Below are 22,002 nucleotides of genomic sequence, written 5' to 3'. Positions count from 1 at the left end.
ATGAAATGCAGGAATTCTTAGGGGATTTGTCCAAAGGTCACACTAACTGACTACAAACGCCGGCAGCTTTTGAGCGCAAGGCTTTACTTATATCAGAAACAAAATCCATCAGGCATTAAGGGATATCGTGTATCTGAACACGGAAGAATAGTTTGCTGCAGAAGACGCTCTGTGTCTCGCGTTATATACCTACTTGGAGGTTTTTGATCTACATCTCCACGTTCCATTTATCTGAGCACTGCTCCAACAGGCCCATAGGCAAAGTATCCCTGAAACACCATCTGATTTGTTTGAAAGATCGAAAGCCTGCTGTTCATCTTTCTTTTAATCTATAAGCATCACTTGCACTTCGTACAGCCCTCTACATCAGATAAGAGATATTTCCTGCTAGTTTCCTCTCGTTAGGACTCGCTTTTTAGAATGTTCATTCTTTAGACACAACATGATGGTTGCTTCAACATTATAATCAGAGAAAAGATAAAAACCGGTGATGGCCTTTTTCCATACTTGAAAAATTAACCGTCTTGAGAACATTGACATCATACGAACTCGTTTAAAGAAAGAATATTGTGGCTATTCCTGAAGAAGGCGTTTGTTGTACGCCGAAACGCTGTAGGATACAGAATTGTGTTCTATCTGCCACTACTTTTTATGGTTTTATTTATATACAAATCATGTATTGTATTGTAATGAAATGTATAGTTTGTTTTTATTAACTTTTTATTAAAATTTGGATACATTTGCACACTGTTTTGGTATTTCATATTTATGTTTTCTCTACAATTTTGAATTGTTCTCTTTCACTAAATTATGTATATTTTCACAAGTTGGATTGCCTAGGATTGTTATTTTGCATATACAAAAGTCATTGTGATGGGGCGGGACGTTGCTCTGCGGACCATGACGACACCCAACGGGACTGGTGGTCGGTTGTCCCCTTGTCACCCGTTTCTCTCCCCTTTCAACAGCAGGACACCCCATACCTGCACGAGGACTGGCAATCCAAGGAAGGCGGACTCCCTTGGGCATACAAGGAAGACAAGGAACCGGTCGCCTTTAACTGTGCCTTCCAACGCGACGAGACTCCTCCCCTCTTTGACGTCATCGAATCAGCTGAGCCAAAAGGAGGACGAACCCGGAAGACGGCGGACGGCGTTTCCCCGGAGGACGAAGGTGTTGCTGAGTGGAGAAGGAGTGTGCAGTCGAGGATTCTTGTGGAGACAGCGGAGGAAGAAGACGAGACGAGCCCCGGCGATATCATCAAGCCAGGAGGCCACCGTCAACACGAGTCGCCCCGCCACGCTCCCGCGGGAGGAGCGTGGCTATCAGAGGTACGGGGCACGGTAGCGTGTTTCCAGCCTGCCGAGTAGAACCCTGCCGGTTGCTTTGTATATACTTAAGTGTACAGTCCGATCAGCTCTCCCTTCCTCGCATGAGTACTTGAGCACTAACATAGCCATTGTATATACACCTGCACACTTGTTTTCCCTCACTCCTGGCCCCTCCGATACCAACCCCGGACGTCCCATTAACTCCCCTTTTTCTTTCTTTTGCTTTTGGGATCACATCGAGAACCCGACTTGTCTGGCACCTGCAACCTGGAGCCGATCAAGAACCCCAAAACGGACCCTGCCGTGTTCGCACGAGAAAGGCTGACGAGCAGGAGAAGGAAAGCTTATATGAAAATAAAACCATTGTTAAAATCGTTACTCAAGGTCTCAGACTCAGTTACTCCCACCCCAGCTGCCCCATTACATCTGGTGTCAGAAGTGGGATTAACATCTCAGCCCATCTGCGAAAACGAGATGGACGCCCTGATTCAACATATTATAAAGGGGCAGGAAAAACTTGAACGGGCGGTCGAGAGGCAGCTCTCCTCAGCACAAGCTGACCGCGAGTTGTTTAAGAACACCATCACTGCCCAAATAGAAGGCCTTCAGAAAACCGTGTCGCCTCCAAATGTGCCAGTCCCTGTAGAAGGCAGGATACATGTCCCTAACCCTTCAGGGATAGCGTTACAGAAGTACGTGCAGGGAGAGGACCCTGACGCATTTCTACTGAACTTCGAGCGAGCCGCCCGTGCGTTGGGATGGCCAGAGGAGAAATGGCCCTTTTTCTTTTCCCCGTTGCTAATCCTGTTGGCAATGCCCCATACCACCTGATTAAAAATGTAATACTGGACCACCGTGGACTGGATTCCGAAGCTTACAGAGTTAGATTTCGTAAAGAAAAAGGGAGCCCGGGTGAAAATCCCAAGACTCTGTTTTTTAGGCTCAAAATGGCCGCGGATAAATGGTTGAAACCCGAGTCCAGCAGCAAGGAAGAAGTGATGGCCAAGATCTACTTGGAGCAATTGATGGAGGCTCTTCCATACGGCTCACAAAGATGGTCGAGACAACACTCGGGACTAACCATTGAACAAGCCATAGAAATGGCTGCTAACTATGCGAGAGCGCAACCACGCGTCTCGGGATGGGAACATGAGAAAACAAATAGGAACATGCCCCCGACGAAAATGGAGAAGAAACCAAAACTCCCGATGGAGCAGACAAGGCCCAGAACACCGAGGATGGACCCTCCTTTGATGCGTGGGCCCCAGTGTTTCGAATGTGGCGAATGGGGCCACATCGCCCGTCTTTGCCCCAGGAAACGTCCCACGGAAGAACCGATGGAAGTGGGGTACCTCCCAAAAACGGTTCTTTACTCAGCAGAGATGGGGACCTCCTTCTATGTGAGTATGAGGATGAATGGCTATGAGGTGAAAGCCCTCCTAGATTCTGAGTGCAGACAGTCAGTGGTCCAAGAACGCTTTATTCACCCCAGTCAGTACGTTCCCGGGTCTCAGGTATATATACGTTGTGTCCATGGGGACGTCAAATCATACGCCATAGCTCAGGTCTCCATAAGCCCAAAGGACAAGGAAGCATGTAGAGTAAGGGTGGGGGTGGTGGATTCTCTTCCAGAAGATGTGATTCTAGGGGTAGACAACCCTGAGTTCCTCGCCCTATTTAAAAAGACCTTTAGGGGACAATCCCAGAGACGTTAAGACCCTAAACCTACACTCATTACTCCAGAACCCTGGGTCATAGACCGTAGTTTTAAGTTTGCTCAAGCAGACGACAGGACACTATACAATGCATTGGAAAGTGCACTCTCGCTTCAAGACACACAACCTCAGACCTATCCACGTTTCATGATAAAAAACGGGCTGTTGTACAGGGAGGCAGAAGAAGGAGCACAACCCCAACTCCTGGTACCTTTGTCCTTCCGTGAACAGGTTTTGTTCTTTGCTCATGCTCACCTCACGGCCGGACACTCAGGGAAGGAGAAAACCATGGAAAGCATCATACGCTATTTTTATTGGCCCGGTATCTACAAAGATGTACAAAGTTATTGTATGAAGTGCGAGATCTGCCAACGAAAAAATAGCCACCGCTCTCAGGCCGCCCCATTACAGCCACTCCCTATCATTGGCGTTCCTTTCGAACGTGTGGGGATGGATTTAATCGGTCCTCTGCCGAAATCATCGAGGGGACACCTATATGCCCTCGTCATGGTGGACTATGCAACAAGATTCATAGAGGCTTTTCCACTGAGGGCCCCCACCACTGCCAATGTTGCGGAGAAGTTTGTGGAATTATTCGCCAGGGTCGGATTCCCAAAAGAAGTGCTAACGGACCAGGGTACACCTTTTACCTCTCGCCTGATGAAGGAGATTTGCAAATCATTTGATATCCGTCACATAAAAACGTCGGCCTATCATCCCCAGACCGATGGTCTCGTCGAGAGGTACAATCAGACACTGAAAACAACATTGAAGAAGATGCTGTCCTTGAAAGGACCTGATTGGGACCGCTTACTTCCACTGGCCCTGTATGTGCTTCGGGCACAAAAACAAAGCAGTTTAGGTTGTTCAGCCTTTGAACTCCTATACGGGCATCATCCCCGGTCACTGTTGGAGATGACGAAGGACTCATGGGAAACGGAAGAAGAGCAAGAACAGAAATCCCTTCTGGAATATACCCTACAGCTGAGGTCGAAACTAGGCAAAAAGTCAAAAAGTCAAAAAGTTTTTTTATTTGTTTCGGTACTCAACTGAGGACCACAAATGTTATAAACACAAGTTGTTACACATTAATATAAAATCGTAGAGAATTTTAAAAATTTGTAAAAGTTGTAGCATACTAATTCGTTGGGGGGATGTTTGCACAAAAATAACATTTCTTTTGTGGTTAAGATTCTACATTTCCGATATATTGGGACCAGATATCTTAACCGTGCTATTACTACATTAGCATTAGGGCATATGAATAGAAGGTGCTCAATGGTCTGATTACCCCCCTGACAGAGGGTACACAAAGGTGATCCACCTGGAGTCCATTTAAATGTAACTGATAACACAGGTAGGATACCTAAACGTAACAGTGTAATTGCCCTCCTTGCGCCATGTGAAAGAGAAATCTCAAGGTAGAGCTGTGCCTGATTGTACTCCAATGACTCAACATATGATTTGTACAACGATAATTTACTACAATGTTGATGATCAAGATCGTAACTCAATTCTGGTGTAAAACATTTTAAGAAAAGTTTGAGTTGTGACGGAGACCAGGTTAACAAAAGATCTATACTGATCTTAGCCAGTTGAAATACCACTTTCATGTTTCTAAAAAATGTTAGGTTTGAGACGTCACGATCAAAAGTCTCGATCTTTAACATAGTTCGTAGTGATTTTCCTTTAGCGTGGAGGAGATTGTAAGCCCACCTAATGACATTCGCAACGGCCGTCGCGAAGGAGCTAGTGATCGAAAATTCAAGTCTTATTGCTTGGACCGGTGTGGATTCAGAGACCTTCAGAATTTTCTTTAGTATTTTCCCTTCTTTTAAATCCATATAGGACCACTGTTTTATTGGGATGTATTCAGTGGCATAGGATAAAACGGGAGGAATCTTTGATCTGTATACTTTTAACAATGTGGAGAAATGCCTGTTCCCAGTGGCCGAATACAGTCTTGAAAGAGCCCCAGCATGTATTTCGGATTTCATTTTTAGATGGTTAATTTCTTTGGTATTTTGCAAGTTCTTTGTAAAGATCCTTCCAAGGTAGGTATACTCCTCGACCTCTTCAACTTTTTCTGCACCTAGCTTCCAACAATATTTGCAACTATGTTTCCTACCAGAAAAAGACACAATCTTTGTTTTGTTTAAGTTGGGAATTAAGTAATTGTCTTTCGAATATTTGTGTAGGATGTCGAGAAGTATTTGTAAGCCAAAAGGCGTGAGGTCCAACATCACGATATCATCAGCGTATAACAAGGCGTGTATACTTTGAGCGGCAAGCTTTGGGGGCAAGCTTTTGCCTTGTTGCAGATGAAATGGCAGGTCGCTGAGATACAATGAAAATAATAGCGGCGCTAAGAGACAACCTTGTTTAAGGCCGTTCGTAGTATGAATTACTTTAGTCAGACCTTTTTCGCGCCCCATTTGGACTTGACACCATGTCGTAGTATGGAGGTTTATGACAAACTGGAGTAATTGATCAGGGATACCCAGCCTCCTCAGCTTGTTCCAAAGAGTCGGTCTATCAACTCGATCAAAGGCAGTTGAATAGTCAATAAATGCTGCATATATTGTCTGAGATCTGCCTACAGTGTATTTATCTAGGATGGTCTGAAGTGTTGCTGTGTTATCTATAACAGAATGGTTGGGACGAAAACCTGCCTGAAACATTGGTATAAGACCCTGCGAGAAAGCCCAGACTTTTAGTCGGTCCAGTACTTCTGCGGCAAAGATTTTCCCGGTAGCGTCCATCAACGCTATTTGCCGATAGTTGCATGCTATATTTTTATTCCCCTTTTTATGAATCGGAATAATGATACTTCCCTGCCATGATCTGGGTATTTTTCCGGTTTTCATTAGATAATTAAAGAGGGGAGAGAGCATCTGGCTCCATTTTTTGGGATCAGTTTGGAGGACCTTGATGGGTATTTGGTCCGGGCCTGAAGCTCCAGTGCTCCTAGCTTTTCGAATATGCGTGGCAATGGAGATTGGTGAGATTTTACTGATGCTAGTAGCATTCTTCACCAAGTTAATATCGGGATGCTTTTTTCCAGGGTCGATAGGGTGTGATTTATATAAGTCTCTCAAATAGTTTTCCCAGTCCTGGGATGAGACTGGGATAGCTTGAAGTTTCTTTTTTGATCCGGTCATTTTAGCAATTAAGGACCAATATTTACGTTGATTATGTTGCTTAGCTGCTATTTGAATATCTACCCAGTTACGATCTTGTACCCTTTTTTTTGGTTATTTTTCTCTCTTCTTACTTGGTTTTTTAGTCTGTTAATTTCAGCTTTAGTTGATATTGAAAAGTCCAGGTATTGAGCTCTGATGAGTTTATTAAGTTTTATTACAATATGGGAATTCCGGATTTTGTTGGTTTTGTTGTTTTTGCTTTCTCCTATTATAGATGATTGTGAATGGTTTGAAAACACGTTCTTGATGTTATTGACTGTGTTTTCGAAGTTCTTTATTGGCTCATTGGAATATTTGACAGTGAGGAGTTGAGTGTATTCAACCAGTGCAGTTATTTTGTCCAGTGTGGACGAGTTCCAATAGATCCTCCTCTGGCTGATATTGACTTCGGTTATGGTATTTTGGAATATTATCTTACTTGTGAAAGAGGGATTGACCCTCCAACTGGTTGAAAAATGTAAAAGTGCGTGATCGCTCTCATCTGTAAAATTTATTTGTAAATTCGTAACTGTCTCCGTGAGGTCCATTCTGCAAATTATATAATCTATAGTTGAAGAGGAACCATTTCCCCGTCTGGTGTAAGATGCTGGTATATCTCCTTGCATGTTACCGTTTAAAATTGTCCCATTTAAACTTGGCAGTAATGATAATAACAACCTGCCTCTCTTATCTGATTTATTTCCCTTGCGAAATATTGGAATGGACATTTCCACTGCTTCCTCTTGATATAATTTTGCCCATTTTCCAATTTCGATATTAGAGATTTTTCCGTTCAAATCTCCCATAATTACAAATGGCGTGTTATATCGATGATCTATTCTGTGAATAATGGATTCCATTATATCCTCAAACAGGGCGTCTTGATTATTGCCTGGTGGGGCGTATATGTTGAATAACAACATTGCCTTTTGGGAAGCTGTATTTTGTGTTTTCACTGCCACCTTGATGCATTGAAGATTTTTTGTTTTGGTCTCAACGATTTCTTGGGACCATAAGTATTCCTCACTTAATAGGATTGCCAATATGCCCTTCGAATGGCCCCGGGTAGATTCTTTTGCAGGGATGTCGTAAACGTAATATCCATTCTGAGTGAAAGATTTTGTTGCCCAAGTTTCCTGTAGGGCCAGGATGTCTGGTTGATTTTTGGTTGCTTCGATCATTTTATTATGAGTCATCCCTGCGATGTTCCATGAGATGATCTCCAAACCTTTACTAAACAGTATGTTGGGGGAAATTTATAGATTTTTTGCCGTTTAGCGTTTCCGATAACCAGGCCCAGGATTTAGTTGTTTTTTTGGCTTCGCTCTCTCCTGAGTCTTGACTCCATACTACCCTTTCACCATTGTTCACTTCGATTTTTATTGTGTTAGTTCCTGTGCCATTGAATCCCGACTCTTCCAGATTGATGGTGTTTTTGTGCTGATGTTTACTCAATGTGTCAGTATGTGAACTGAAAAGACCATTGTATCCTTTATTGAGATTATTTTTCCTTGGTTCTGGCTTTTCAAGTACGTCATACCCGTTTTTGTGTAGTATTTCCTTGTCTCTGAGGATTATCCCGGGTAGTACTGTTGACCAAAATGATACCACCGCTAGTTTGTTATTATCTTTTATAGGGAAGACCACCAAGTCTATTTCATAGCTTGTGAGAGATTGTAAAGATGGTATTTGTTTAAGTATTTCGATTATTCTTCCTCGATTTAGTCGCGTGTTATCAGTAGGAAATAGTTCTTCAAACATTAAGTGCTTTGACATAGGTCCTTCCTTGAGTCTGCCTATCCTGTCATCATCTTCACTTGACCCGCTAACTTTCAACCCTTTTTTAGTGATTAATGTATGAGGGTAATATTCCTCAGCTATTGGATTCAGAGGTTTCTCATACAGTATGGTTTTAATGAATCTAGTTCCCCCTGAAATGGGGGAGTTGCAGATTTTTGTGGTCTCCTCACTCGTTTCACTTTTTAAAGGAGTAGTTGGTTTTTGGAATTTAAGTTTGCGCGCTTGTTTTTTCTGAATTCTTCTTTGAGGCTTTCTTCTCCTTTTTTTCAACCCTACTGCATGGGTTTCTTTAGTTTTGGGGGTCGTTTCAACATGATCTACTGCTACGGTTGCTTCATTGAAGATGATATCCGGAGAGTCTTTCTCGCACCCGGTTTTATATAGAGCTGCTTTTTTGATAGAATTCGAAAATATAGAAAATTGTTTTGTAATTTTCGGTGTTACTTCTTTGAAGAGTTTCTTCAGTGAGTATGTAGTAGAGACTTTGCGGTTTTTTCTAGGGACCTTTATTTTTCTTTCCATTATTGTGACTTCAGAGGTTTGGGTGCTTATATCACGTTTACTCTGAATTAATGTATTTTGATTAAAGTTAGTTAAGTGGCCTTCCTGGTGTTTCACCATATCTGATTCTTGTTGTTTTATTGGTGCTTCCGCTGATTCTTTTTTTTTTTTCCGCTAGGCAAACTACGAAACCTAGCGTATACCAACTTGGAGCAACAAAGAGAGAGGCAGAAGAAATATTATGACCGGGGAAAGAAGTTACGGAATCTAAAAGTCGGAGAGTGGGCGCTGGTCCTATTGCCCTCCATTTCTAGTAAGAACGAATGGATGGGGCCCTAAAAGATAACCGAAACAATTGGAAACACTACCTACAGGTTGCAACTTTCTCCCACTAAAACCCAATGTTACCACATTAACCTTCTGAAAAAGTGGATCGGTCCTCCTCCGCGGGGACACAATCTGGCTCTCCCCACGATGCCGGAAAAAGTGACTACCGTGCAGCACCTAGTCATTAATGACAGACTATCGGATCCAATGAAGGAGGAACTGAACACTGTCTTACTCCCCATTGCAGGCATATTTTCGGACCTCCCGGGGAAGACAGCCCTGGTAGAGCACCGTATTGAGACTCCACCAGGAAAAGTGGTAAAAAAACGGCCTTACAGAATACCCGCGGCCAGACGGGACGCCGTGAGAAAAGAAGTCGACGACATGCTCAAACTTGGAGTGATCCGCCCTTCACAAAGCAGCTGGGCTTCCCCGATTGTGATGGTGCCGAAACCCGACGGATCCAGAGATTTTGCATGGACTTCAGGGCTCTTAATGCCATCTCTACCTTCGATGCGTACCCCATTTCACGGGTTGACGAACTGGTTGAGAAACTCAGAGATGCCGTTTATATTACCACCCTGGATCACACGAAAGGGTATTGGCAGGTGCCCCTTCGTGAGGAAGACCGGAAGAAGACCGCTTTCATTACAGACGAGGGACTATACGAGTTCACGGTTCTACCTTTTGGACTGCACGGGGCACCTGCCACATTCCAGCGCCTCATGAACCACGTTCTGAAACCTTACCCCTCGTTTAGTTCAGCATACCTGGACGATATTGTGATATATAGCCAAACATGGGAAGAACACCTAAGTCACCTACAGACCAATCTGACAGCATTACAAAAAGCAGGACTACACATCAACTCGAAGAAATCACGAGCAGCCTTAACAGAGTTAAGTATTTGGGGTACGTCCTAGGGGATGGCACCATTGCACCCCAGATAGAGAAAGTGAAAGCCATCAAAAATACAGCCTTCCCGACCAACAAAAAAGAACTGAGAGCCTTCCTGGGGCTGGTTGGCTATTACAGGAGATTCATCCCTAAATTTGCGGAGGTAGCCACCTCGCTCACTAATCTCCTGCGGAAAGACGTAAAAACCCGGGAGATACAAGAACCTTCACGGGCGGCCCAAGACGCCTTAGAAGACCTGAAGCACATTATAACATCTGCCACTGTATTGGAATCACCCAATTTCAACAAAACGTTCATACTGGCCACTGACGCTTCGGACGTAGGGGTAGGGGCTGTCTTGTCTCAGGTGGGAGAGGATGGGATAGAGCATCCTGTTCTATACACTAGCCATAAGCTCTTTCCCAGAGAGTGTAATATTTCACGGTGGAGCGGGAGTGTCTAGCGTTAAAATGGGCCATTGACAAACTGCAGTATTACCTAGAGGGCAAGCCATTCATCCTTCAAATAGATCATGCTCCATTGAAATGGATGTACCAGAATCAAAGCCGCAATTCGAGAGTACTTAGGTGGTTTCTGTCCCTCCAGCCCTACTCATTTACTGTGCACCATAAAAAGGGTACTGAGAATGGAAATGCAGATTTCCTCTCGAGGGTCTTTCCTCTCCCCGATCGGGAGACTCCGGGGGGAGGAGTGTGACGGGGCGGGACGTTGCTCTGAGGACCATGACGGCACCCAACGGGACTGGTGGTCGGTTGTCCCCTTGTCACCCGTTTCTCTCCCCTTTCAACAGCAGGATACCCCATACCTGCACGAGGACTGGCAATCCAAGGAAGGCGGACTACCTTGGGCATACGAGGAAGACAAGGGACCGGTCGCCTTTAACTGTGCCTTCCAATGCGACAAGATTCCTCCCCTCTTTGATGTCATCGAATCAGCTGAGCCAAAAGGAGGACGAACCCGGAAGACGGCGGACGGCGTTTCCCCGGAGGACGAAGGTGTTGCTGAGTGGAGAAGGAGTGTGCAGACGAGGATTCTTGCGGAGACAGCGGAGGAAGAAGACAAGACGAGCCCCGGCGATATCATCAAGCCAGGAGGCCACCGTCAACACGAGTCGCCCCGCCATGCTCCCGCGGGAGGTGGGGACGGCGTTTCCAGCCTGCCGAGTAGAACCCTGCCGGTTGCTTTGTATATACTTAAGTTTACAGTCCGATCAGCTCTCCCTTCCTCGCACGAGCACTTGAGCACTTGAGCACTAACATAGCCATTGTATATACACCTGCGCACTTGGTTTCCCTAACTCCTTGCCCCTCCGATACCAACCCCGGACGTCCCAGTAACTCCCCTTTTTTTTTCTTTTGCTTTTGGGATCACATCGAGAACCCGACTTGTCTGGCACCTGCAACTTGGAGCCGATCAAGAACCCCAAAACGGACCCTGCCGTGTTCGCACGAGAAAGGCTGACGAGCAGGAGAAGGAAAGCTTAGATGAAAATAAAACCATCGTTAAAATCGTTACTCAAGGTCTCAGACTCAGTTACTCCCACCCCAGCTGCCCCATCACAGTCATCTTAAGACAGCCTTGTATTTATAACAAGCTAACGGTCTTATTGAGCACATGAAGAGGGTGGTGAAATCATGTGTGCAGAAAGCAGTAGAGAAGGTAAAGACCTCAAGTATTGAATGAAGTATGGTGGGCTTATCGCAATTCTCCTAGTCCACTGCACCCATGCAAAATCTGTTTTGAAGACAAAGATCACTCTTAATACCTGTGGACTCAGTGTTCCACAGGATGCTCACTATGGTGGTGATACTCTTGAATCGACTCCCAGACATACCATGAGACCTTCTGTTAGACTCGAATGGGGGAGAGGTTATGTAGTATCATAGTATTGCCACTGTGTTTTATATTGCACTATAGTGCTTATTTACCCTGCAGTGTTTTAGTGGAAGCATTTGCTGCTGAAATGTTCTAGTGAGTGTATGTTTAGCCTTAGGTTTGAGATGCTCTGTTTTCCATGCCCATGTAGACTACATCTTTCCATTATTTTTGGCACCACTAACAATTGGAAATATATATATGGATGGGATACATGTAGTTTATTATTGAACTTTTTGTATTTCAGGCATTATTTTGCATTTATACTGTTATTTCTTTAAAGAAACCTTTCTATGTCATTGTGGGGGATATGTTTTATGTTGGACTTGGAATGTAGAGATATCACTTATGCTTTCTAGTACATGTCATCCTAGAAGGATGGGTGGGGGATTCCAGGGGATCAGTTGGAGCTAGTAACTAAAGGTTGAGGCTGTTCCTCTTGGTTGTTGCAGGTGTGTTCATTAACATTCTCCAAGGCCTTTACCACACGTGTCCTGTCATCTAATGAACTTTGTAATAGAGAACCACTGTACGAGACCCGTAAAGGAGAACCCTCATCAATGACAATTGAGGGTGATGCTGCACCTGTAACCACTAAGACAGTGCTTCTAATTCTGTGCCGCTGAAAAAAAACACAATTCAGAAAACAACTTTCAAATCAATCAATATAGTCATGAGAGGTTTCGGAGTAGTTGTATGTAAAATACCTGGAGACAGGGAGGCGCCATTGGCTGATTCGTCTCTTCTTTGAGGCAATATAAAGAGAACTATTTTTCAAAGATCATAATGTAAGGTGCTCACTTACGGTAAGAGACACCCAAAGCTTTTACTCTAAATTATGAGCCTTCCAATATTTAGTACAATAGAGTGGCGGTCGTGGTAGCAACTTTCTTATACAAAGGAATGAATGGAAAAGCATTCACCACTCATGCTTTTATATGATGCTCAATTCAGATTTTAATTCTAAAGTTGAAAGGCATCAAATGCAATATAAAGTCAAAGCGGGTCTGGTAGTTTTACGTGGGTTACCCTGTTAAAACTCAACATTCCAATATTTAGTGGCATGACTTCAAGTCTCTGCCTCTAAACTACTAAAACTCACTGTCATTTCAGACTTATGAATTTAAGGGAACATGTTATTATATATGGAATAAAGTAGCCCCTGCCAAACACTATAAGGATATTGCAAGTTGCAGAAAAGTCCCATGACTATAATGAGGTCATGGGACTCCCAGATACTTACAATATGATTGAAATGTTCAGCAGAGGGTTTTTGATCATTATAATACACAGGCACACCATCACCCTTCCTGTTAGCCAAATCCTCAATGTGTTTCTCTTTCATATAAAAGAGGAAACATGACTGCAAACATGAAGAGTAAAAGTGAACTCTAATGTAAAAAGAAGTATATAAAAAAACGAATAGTACGTTGATGCATAGGATTTTAGAATCAGTCTAATGTAAATCAGATAAAGTATGTGAAATGTATGGTCAGAATGTGTTAAAAAATAGGTAGAGAGATGATATGTTTCGTCCAATTAATTTTAGTGTAAAAAATAAACAGGTTGCCATAAATATCTGCTTTCTTCCCTTTTTTGCTTTGTGAAAACAGAACATAAGAATGAAAAGTCCGTTTTCGTTTTGGTGTGTTGTTTAAACTGCAGCGGTGACCTTCCTTTCAACTTTGCTGCTGTCTCAAGCAGGAGGCATATTGACAACAGAACTCAACTAAAATAAGTTATTACTTCCACTTGCCAAGATATTAGAAGTTCACTGTGATAAGGAAATTAGAGATAAGATTTTGGCACTGCTCTAATTAAAACAATTAGTAGGGTCGATTTGTAGGATTAGGACTTTCTGAGTATTCATAAGATTAAGTCCAATGCTAATAAATGAAACCTCCACAAGACAAGAATTCAAGTCAAAACCATAAGGGTTTATTCAATTTAAGGGCTTAATGTACTACAGTTCTGATTTATAATATCCTAATTGTGATCTTTTAATGAAACTCAATTAAGGTATCGTAAATCAGAGTGTATGCACAATTTACAGCCATATTTTGTGACCTGCAATATAGTCACTTCTTTATTTGGTAATTGCATTTGGATAGGAGATGTAGCAGAAAATCAATGCTGTTGGAGTATCCCAGCACTCTATCGGAAAGATTTGGAAGAGGTGGTATGACCTCAGGTCGCACGTAAAGCAGAAGTTTGCAATGAGGCTGAGTGAGTCCAGGGCAACAGGAGATGGCCTCTCTGCTGTCCCCCCCACTCACTATAGTTGATGGAGGAGACAGCCTTGGAGCCAGAGGCAGGTGTGGTTTTTGCAACTATTGACTCAGCTGCAAGATCTCAAAGAAACATATTTACATCTATCACCCCAGAACTGTTTTGTATGTGCATTAATTAAGTAAAATAATACTGAGGGACATATTTACAAACCCTTTGCGCTACTGGTGCATCACTTTTTGTGACGCACCGGCGGCCCATTTTACTGCCCCATGTTTACAAGGACATGAAAAGCCACCCTCCGTGACTTTTCCTGTCCTTCTAAATATGGCCCCTTTGCATGCAGCACTCTGCATGAAAGGGGCGTTCCACGGGTGTTGCTGTGGGTGTCCACTCAAAACCCATGAAACCTGACACATTTCCAGATTTACGAGAAATCGTAAATCTGGAATTGTGTCTGAATGCTGTGCCTCCCCAGGGGAGCTGTAGGGAGGTGCAACGAGGAGAAATGTATTAATTTCTCCTTGTTTTTTCCTCTTTCTATATGCATGGGAGCAGTTTGTATGCCACTGCAGGGGGAAGCACAGAGATGCAACATATTGTCGTAAATATGTCGCATCCCTGTTCTTCTAAACTAATGCAGGGTGGTGCAGCAAAATTACTTGCGGCACCACACTGCGTTAGTTAATCTGTTCCTGGATTTTTAGTAAGGAGTCATTACGGGAAATGTACTCAATAATTCACTCACTGTAGTCAGTGTTAAAACTTAAACCAATGATAGCAAATGGAAAGAAGTGCTTTTTGCTCATAACATAATCAATGGTAAGTAAGTCTGGGCGCTGAACTCCGCTCCACTCGCAGAGTTTGCAGAGGTTTCTGCACTCCACGTTACCCAAAGCTCGTGGAGTTCTGAAAAACTTCACTCCGCAACGTTTTTTTCCTTGTTCATGTTTGTCAACGCCAAGTTAGCCAGTGCGAACGAGGAAAATCCACCTCCCGGCGAGATTTTTCCTCGTTCGCTTTCGTCAAAATCAAGTTGGCGAGCGCAAGTGTGTAAAATCAACCTCCCGGCGAGATATCTCAACCCGGGTGGTCAGATTTCTCATTGTGAGTGGTCACATATGCTCGCAACCGCTCATGTTGAGAAACCGCTCGCTTGTGTTGAGAAAGTTGGCGCACAAGTAAAAATCTACTCGGGCGGCAGAAAGGAAGCAGCGCGTGCTTGGCTGTGCATGATGCCATTTCCGATGATTGCATAGTGCGGACAATCACCTAGCACTGAAAATCACTGCAAACTGCATTTATCTAAAGAAACTCTGCCGCTCACGGAGGTACTTGTAGTGCGGCAGAGTTTTTTTGCACTTTGCTGAGTTCCACGTAAAATCCGTGAACTCCACCCAGGCTAAGTCCATTCTTTAAACAAATCAACCTGAGGAAAACAATGATGACACAAATGCGGAGGGGCAGGATGACTCACTCAGGGAGGTGAAAGATCCCATTGAAATAGGCAGGCAGTCAACCACATCTCATGGCCACGGTTGCAGTGCTTCACAGGCCCCACAGCCAGCATCATTGGAAGAGGATGATGTCCAACAGCCTCATAGCCCAATCCTGCAGCCAGTTGTGAGGTTACGACAGCAACGTGTCCCCATCACTCAGCTCTGTGAGCCATCTCATGGCAACCAATCATCATTGTCGGAAGGTACACAGGAAAATACTCAGTTGTTTGGTGGCCTTGAGGGTTTCATGCTGCAAGTTCAGCTCGCTGCAAAATGAGTAGTTAAAAAGTGAATAAAAAATGACATCACATGCAGCAATGTATTTCTGTGGCTTCAGTGATGCGGCCAATCAATTGGCTGAAAACCACCAAGCAAAGACAGACACTAAAATGGACAGCCTCACCAGGGAATCAGCATTTGCAAGCCTGAACCACGCATATGCCTTAACACACATATGCTTTAACCACGCATATGCATGGTTAAGGCAGTCAGCCGTCTAGATGCAGAGCTGATGGGCGGGTAGAGGAACAGGAAGGATTGAGAGAGGAGGGACCGGGGTGTGGCCTCGTAATTGGGGCCGGTTTTAGCAGGGTTACTTTTTAGGGCTGGAAGCCGGTTTTAGGGATCAGTGCGGGGGAGCACTGTGCTGTGGCTGAGTGAAGGAGGTGCAGGCCTGGGGGACCTCTCGCCAAAAGTTGAATACAAGTGCCTTTTGGAATGTGCAATTTGCAGGTGCAGTGAAATCAGAGAGTGTAAGAGAGGATGTTCCAAAGTGAGAAGGAGCCTTTGTGCAGTGAAGGAGTAGGAGGACCTCTGGTGTGTACGTGTTGAACGTAGTGTGATTTACAATGCCTGTAGGTGTTTACAGGGGCCTACCTATGTGCTACATATAAGAATGTTTTGTAGATAGTTTAGAGAGGCACATGCTGAGGAGTCATTAAGATGGGTTGCCCCGTGCAGTACACTGCAAACCTGAATCCCAAAGGTTGAGAGCACCTTGCGAACTTACTTTTCAAGATCCCTAGAATGCAAAGGTGTTGTCCTGGAGGTAAGACAGAGACCTCAGGCTCCAAAGGCAGCATGTCATGAATTTCCCTTGGGCACAAAAGTAAGAAATTGTGTACATCCTTTACAAGGTTTCTAGAATGGAAGGAAAACTCTGGGAGGTGTGGCAGGGCCATTGGCAACAAAGGCAGCAGACTGTGGACTTCCTTTTGTCTTTGCCACACAGAGCTACCTCATGTGGCTCTGCGCGGCATAGTAAAGTTGGAGAAACGCAAGGCAGTGCAAATTACTGTCTTACGTTACTTTGCCATGGAAAGGTGTTCCACAAGGGGAGCATGGGTGTTCCCACACATCCACCATGTTGTTTTTTACGCATTCCCAGATTTCCTAACGATAGTAAACCTCAGAATGTGAGAAAATGCAACGCCTTCCCATGGGAGGCATAATGAGGGGACATATGCTTATTGCGCCTCTTTTTTCCTCTTTCTGTGCTTAGTGCTTTCGGCATCACACATAGAAAAATGAAAAAGCCTCAGTGGATGGTTTTGTGCAGAAATGTGTCCCTCCCTGCAGAAAACCAATCCTCCCTGCAACGCCGCATCCTTGCACTATGGTGCAAGGGAGCCTGCATTGACGCTTGGCAGTCACTAGTGCACCAGTGCAGAGAGTGAGATAGCTGGAATGCACCATATCCTAGTTGATATGGCACATTCCTGCCCTCTCCATTTGATGCAACACAGTAAGTGTCTTGCTGTGTTGCACTGCATCAATTGTTAGTATACATTCCAATTCAGAGAGTGTAGGTTGGCTCACATCCTGCTGCACTTGTTTTCATATGCAAATACATTTTGAGCTTCTGTGGTTCAAATGGCAGGGAACAGTAGTGCTCCCTTTCTAATATCGCTTGCACCCCTGCAATATTATCAAAACTTTTAAGAAAAAAAAGTTTGCAGGCACCACCTCTTTATCTTTTCATAGTTAAAATTGTTTTTATTCTGTTCTTTCACTCTTAACCAGAATAACACTGTATGAATATTGTGGAGGTTCCACAAAACATATTTTACAGATGGCATTGTTAATGCGATATAGTGCAGAAATGGATTGGATCACATATGCCTAAGATTGATCACACTATTTTGAACATGTGCTCTTTTTTAATTGTTTTTCCAGACTGTCTTGCTGAGGAGATTTTGAGAGATTTCCAGAGGAATCAATGAATGAACCAAAAGTATTCAGATCATGCTCATCGATAAATGAAGTATATAATTTGATTCTGGTAAGATGTGCGAATTCAGCCTTGTAGGTGTGGTCTTTCAGACTTAATAAATTGACAACTGGGCACAGACCTGAAGAGATGTTATTTTTGAGCACGGATAACGGAATCAGTAGTTAGGATTTCATGTGAATAAGCATTCACCGTAAAATGGAATTGAAATAATGCCAGCATGCATATAAGCTGAATAAGGAAATGAAGCATGATTGCCCAGGATTGTTGATAGGATGGGTTTAGGAAAATCGCAAATTTCAGGATATTCATAGGCCCATGGTAATGCGACAATTGGTTGTGATTCACACGGTGACTTAAGTAGTATTTTGGAAGAAAGTAAATATTTGGAATGGGAGACAATTTAGAATTGAAGTTGCCACATCAGTTTGGATCCTTGACCAATGGGCATCATTTGTTGAATAAAACATAGGGTTGATTAAGAGTTGGGCAGATAGGATACTCCTGCACAAATGTGGCAAACATCCCCGCTACAGCATGAAATGTGCAGGAGCATTCTGATGCTAGGCTTATATATGGCTAATGTACTGCAGAGCAGGGAAAAAAATGCACAAGAACGATATCTAATTAGTTAGGGAAAAAAGAGGTTGTCAGGGCTTTCCTAAATTGCAACAGTTCCATAGAAGACCTTAGTAAGGATGGTAACTAATTCCACAGCTGGGCTGCTTTTTTGTGTTAAAATATTTTATTGTTATTTAAGAGAGATATCAAATTGATAATATAATGCAATTCGACATAGCATTAGATAATAATAACAAAGAGATTACAGATCAAAAACAGATTACATAGCAATTAGTGAGCTGGGGTAGAAAAAGTAATATTTCACACAAAAATGAAGGGGTGAGGGTCAACTACTCATCTAATCCAAGATCCCTGTCTCATCATGCTAACACTAAGAGGGGTAGAGAGGGAACACAAGTGATAGGCATGCAGAGGCACAAGTCGTGTTGTTGAAAACTGCCCTCACTGACATGCTTCATCATCGGGTATGCTTACAATACACCCTGACGTAGCCACGCACAGGATGGAGCATAGGGAGGGGAAGACAAACAACATAAAAATAGAGACCACATTGGTGCTTATTGGTGCTAAAGGAAAAAGACTGGGAACAGTGATAGAACAGGTGCAGTGAGAGAGTGGTTAAAACTGGCTCGTAGGTATCCTATAAACCAATTTTGTTCTAGGATCCCCCAGCCAGGCTTAAAATCGTGAAGGATGGGTGTGTTTAGAACTAATTATGTACTCCTAACACCCCTCCTTAAACTGCCATAAATGTCAACATGTTTCGACCGTGTTAACATGCCCACTGGGGAGGGTCAAACCGGTCTTCCTCAGGACTTCTATCAGTCGCAGTCACACAAACCCTATTACCTTAACTTGGTCAATTCACGGGGCTCAGAACCTAAAGAAATCCTTACGTGTGGAGGCAGTTCCCCTTGCACGGGATACAGATACGAGTTCATCAACTTGTCAAGCTCAAAATGGCGGAGGGCCAGGGAGAACCCCTAAGAACACAATTGTTCCGAAGGTAGTCCTCTCCAAAATCGCTCGCCCCTCCCTGCCGTGTAGTTCCACACATATGGATTTCTTTAGGTAAAAGGAAGAAAATCCACAATACAAAGAGAGACAACAAAAGTGATATGTTATAATATCGAACAGATAGTATCATAAAACCCAGGTATACGGGGTAAGTAGAAGTACCATCCTAAAAACATATGAAATTCATACATCAGTCGAATTGCTGGTAACAAAGAGCAGAGGATGAAAGAGAAGAAAACAGAAAGAAAAAAGAAAAGACGTAGACAGTAAAGAAGAGAAGAGGGAGTAAAAGGGAGAAGAAAGAAAGAAAGAAAGAAAGAAAGAAAGAAGTGGGAACATCTGCTTCGAATGCAAAAACAAGCAAAGGAGTAGAGTCAAAAGGATATTGAGTTATTAATCCCTGAGAAGACAAATTTATATAAGTATCCAGTGAATGCCATACTTTACTAGAAATCGTAGGGGAATAATGTTTCTCCTCAGCCAAAGTATGAGCACTGCGAAGATAAGAAACCCATGCCCACAAAGTATGATAGGATAAGAGATGAAAAGATTTCCATTCTGTTAAGATAACTTTAAGAGCAATGGATAGGAGTAAATCCAATAGCTGCATCTCCGTATGGTCAAGGGGTAAAGGTGAAGTTGAAGCCCAAGGCACAGCTGGGCTGCTTTAACTGTAAAACCAGACCACCTTGTCTTGACTTCCAAAATTTTTTTATGCAAACAAAATTTTCAGAGCTAGAGCGATGATATCTCCGAGGAAAATATCCTTCCAGTCTGCGTTGTAAAGGAACAGGGCATTTGACCTGTAGTGCTTTGAACACAATGCACATGGCTTTAAAAATTATCCTCTGCTTCGAAGGAAGCCAGTGCAACTCCTTTAAGACATTGGATGCAGAGGATTTACAGGGTCTCTTTAAAGAAAGTTTGGCTGCTGGCACTCGTACTCTATATGTAACAAATAGTTAAGAACTTCAAGTAGCAGGGCATTGCAGTAGTCTGATCAACTGAGGATGACACTACGCACACTGAGAGATTTAGTTTGGGTGGCCAGTAGTGGCAGCACCTTCCTCAGACTGCGAAGAAGTACGAAACAAGTGCCTGCTACTTTTGCAACATGGGACATACAGGATATCTGGCAAACTCTAAATCAGGCCCACATACATAGGTTAAAGTACCCACCTGACATACATTATAAGGATATTGCAAGTCGCCATGGCATGGAGTTCCATGACCATATAGAGGAATGAGGAGGGAGGAGGAGTTCCCTTATAAAGTTATGGAACTGTGATGTGACTTGCACTATCCTTATCATGCAAGGTCTACTTTATTCCTTATAATTCATGGTCAAACCATCCCCCTTTCCACACTCAACTTGCGTCTTTGGTACCTAGCTCTGTCATATAAAAGAGAAAACATGTTTGTGATATGAAGAATAAAAATAGAATCTCTATTTTCAAAAATAAACACATCAAAAAAGCTGTTTGATCTTTTTTGCAAAAAAATATTTTAATCAGTTTAATACGAGTCAGTTTTTTTTCAAAAAGGCGCAGTATCTCGGAATTCGAAGAAACATGCAGAAAGATTCGAACTTTCCTATAATTAACCAAGGAGTGAAAAATGTTGCTATAAATATCGCCTTTTTGCTTGTAATTGTACAGCTAGAAAAATAAGCAGAAGAAAGAAAAGCAGTTCCTCTAGGCTGCTGGCTCTGGCAGCAGGCATTGTAACACGAAAACTCATCTGCACAAAGTTATTACAGTTGAGCGCCTATGTCATTTCTTTATAATAGACGACTGGTGAGTCACAAGTCACCTATTTTTAAGAAATTGCTGCCCGGTTTTTGCACAGGGATTGCAGAATCTCATGTATTATAAAAGCAATTACAGCCATGAAAGGATTAAACTGTGCCACCTCCTAACTTTTTTGTTTGTGCTTATTTTTTCAGTAAGAAAAATAGTAGAGAAGACCCCCCTTAGAGATCGCAGGGAGGGCTGAAAGCTCCATTCCCGATGTAAATTAATTTGAAGTGGGATTGATAAAACCCTGAAAGAGAGTCATAGGGCTTTGTGGGCTTGATCACATTTGTAGATGAGTGTTGGAGTCCCTAGTTTGTGACAAATATATTCCCAAGACCTAGGGGCATATTACCAAGCAATAGCGATAATTATCGCTATTGCTTGGTTAGAGACAAAAATTTACCGCTGAGCTGCGGCAATTTTTATCGCAGATAAACCTTGGTATTACCAAGGTTTATCAAATGCGATAAAAATCGGCCGCAATGCATGAATATCGCTGAAAAGTCAGTGATATTCAGGCATTACCGAGCTAATGCTCTTAGCCATGTTATCCACCTCCCATTGGATACCATGGCTAAGAACTGCTCAGGGCAGGTGTTAGCTTTTGGAGATATTCGCGCTTAGCGCGAATATCTCCAAAAGTTGGTAATAGGAGATAGCGATGTTAGCGACTGTTTCCAGTCGCTAACATCTTGGCACGCCCACTTTGCATGTCATTAGTGATAAATATCACTGACATGCAAAGTGGGGCCCAAGATGGTCGCTATCTCCTACTAGCTGTCGCTAACTGGTGTTAGCGACAGCTAGGTAATAGGGAGATCATTTTATCTCCGCTTTCTTGGCTTTTAAAGCCAAAAAAGTGGAGATAAACCCCCTTGATAATATGCCCCCCAGTTCTCTTGTGTGGTCATGGTGTGTTTGCATAGAGGTTGACTTCCATTTTGCAATGGAATTTGACAAATGCTCCCTTCCGTTTTAGGGGCCGTATGCGTAATAAAGA

This window comes from Lissotriton helveticus, chromosome 5_1 (genome assembly GCF_964261635.1).
Source record: "Lissotriton helveticus chromosome 5_1, aLisHel1.1, whole genome shotgun sequence".
Taxonomy (NCBI): Eukaryota; Metazoa; Chordata; class Amphibia; order Caudata; family Salamandridae; genus Lissotriton; species Lissotriton helveticus.
The sequence above is the reverse complement of the archived record's forward strand: the minus strand, read 5'-3'. Positions refer to the sequence as shown.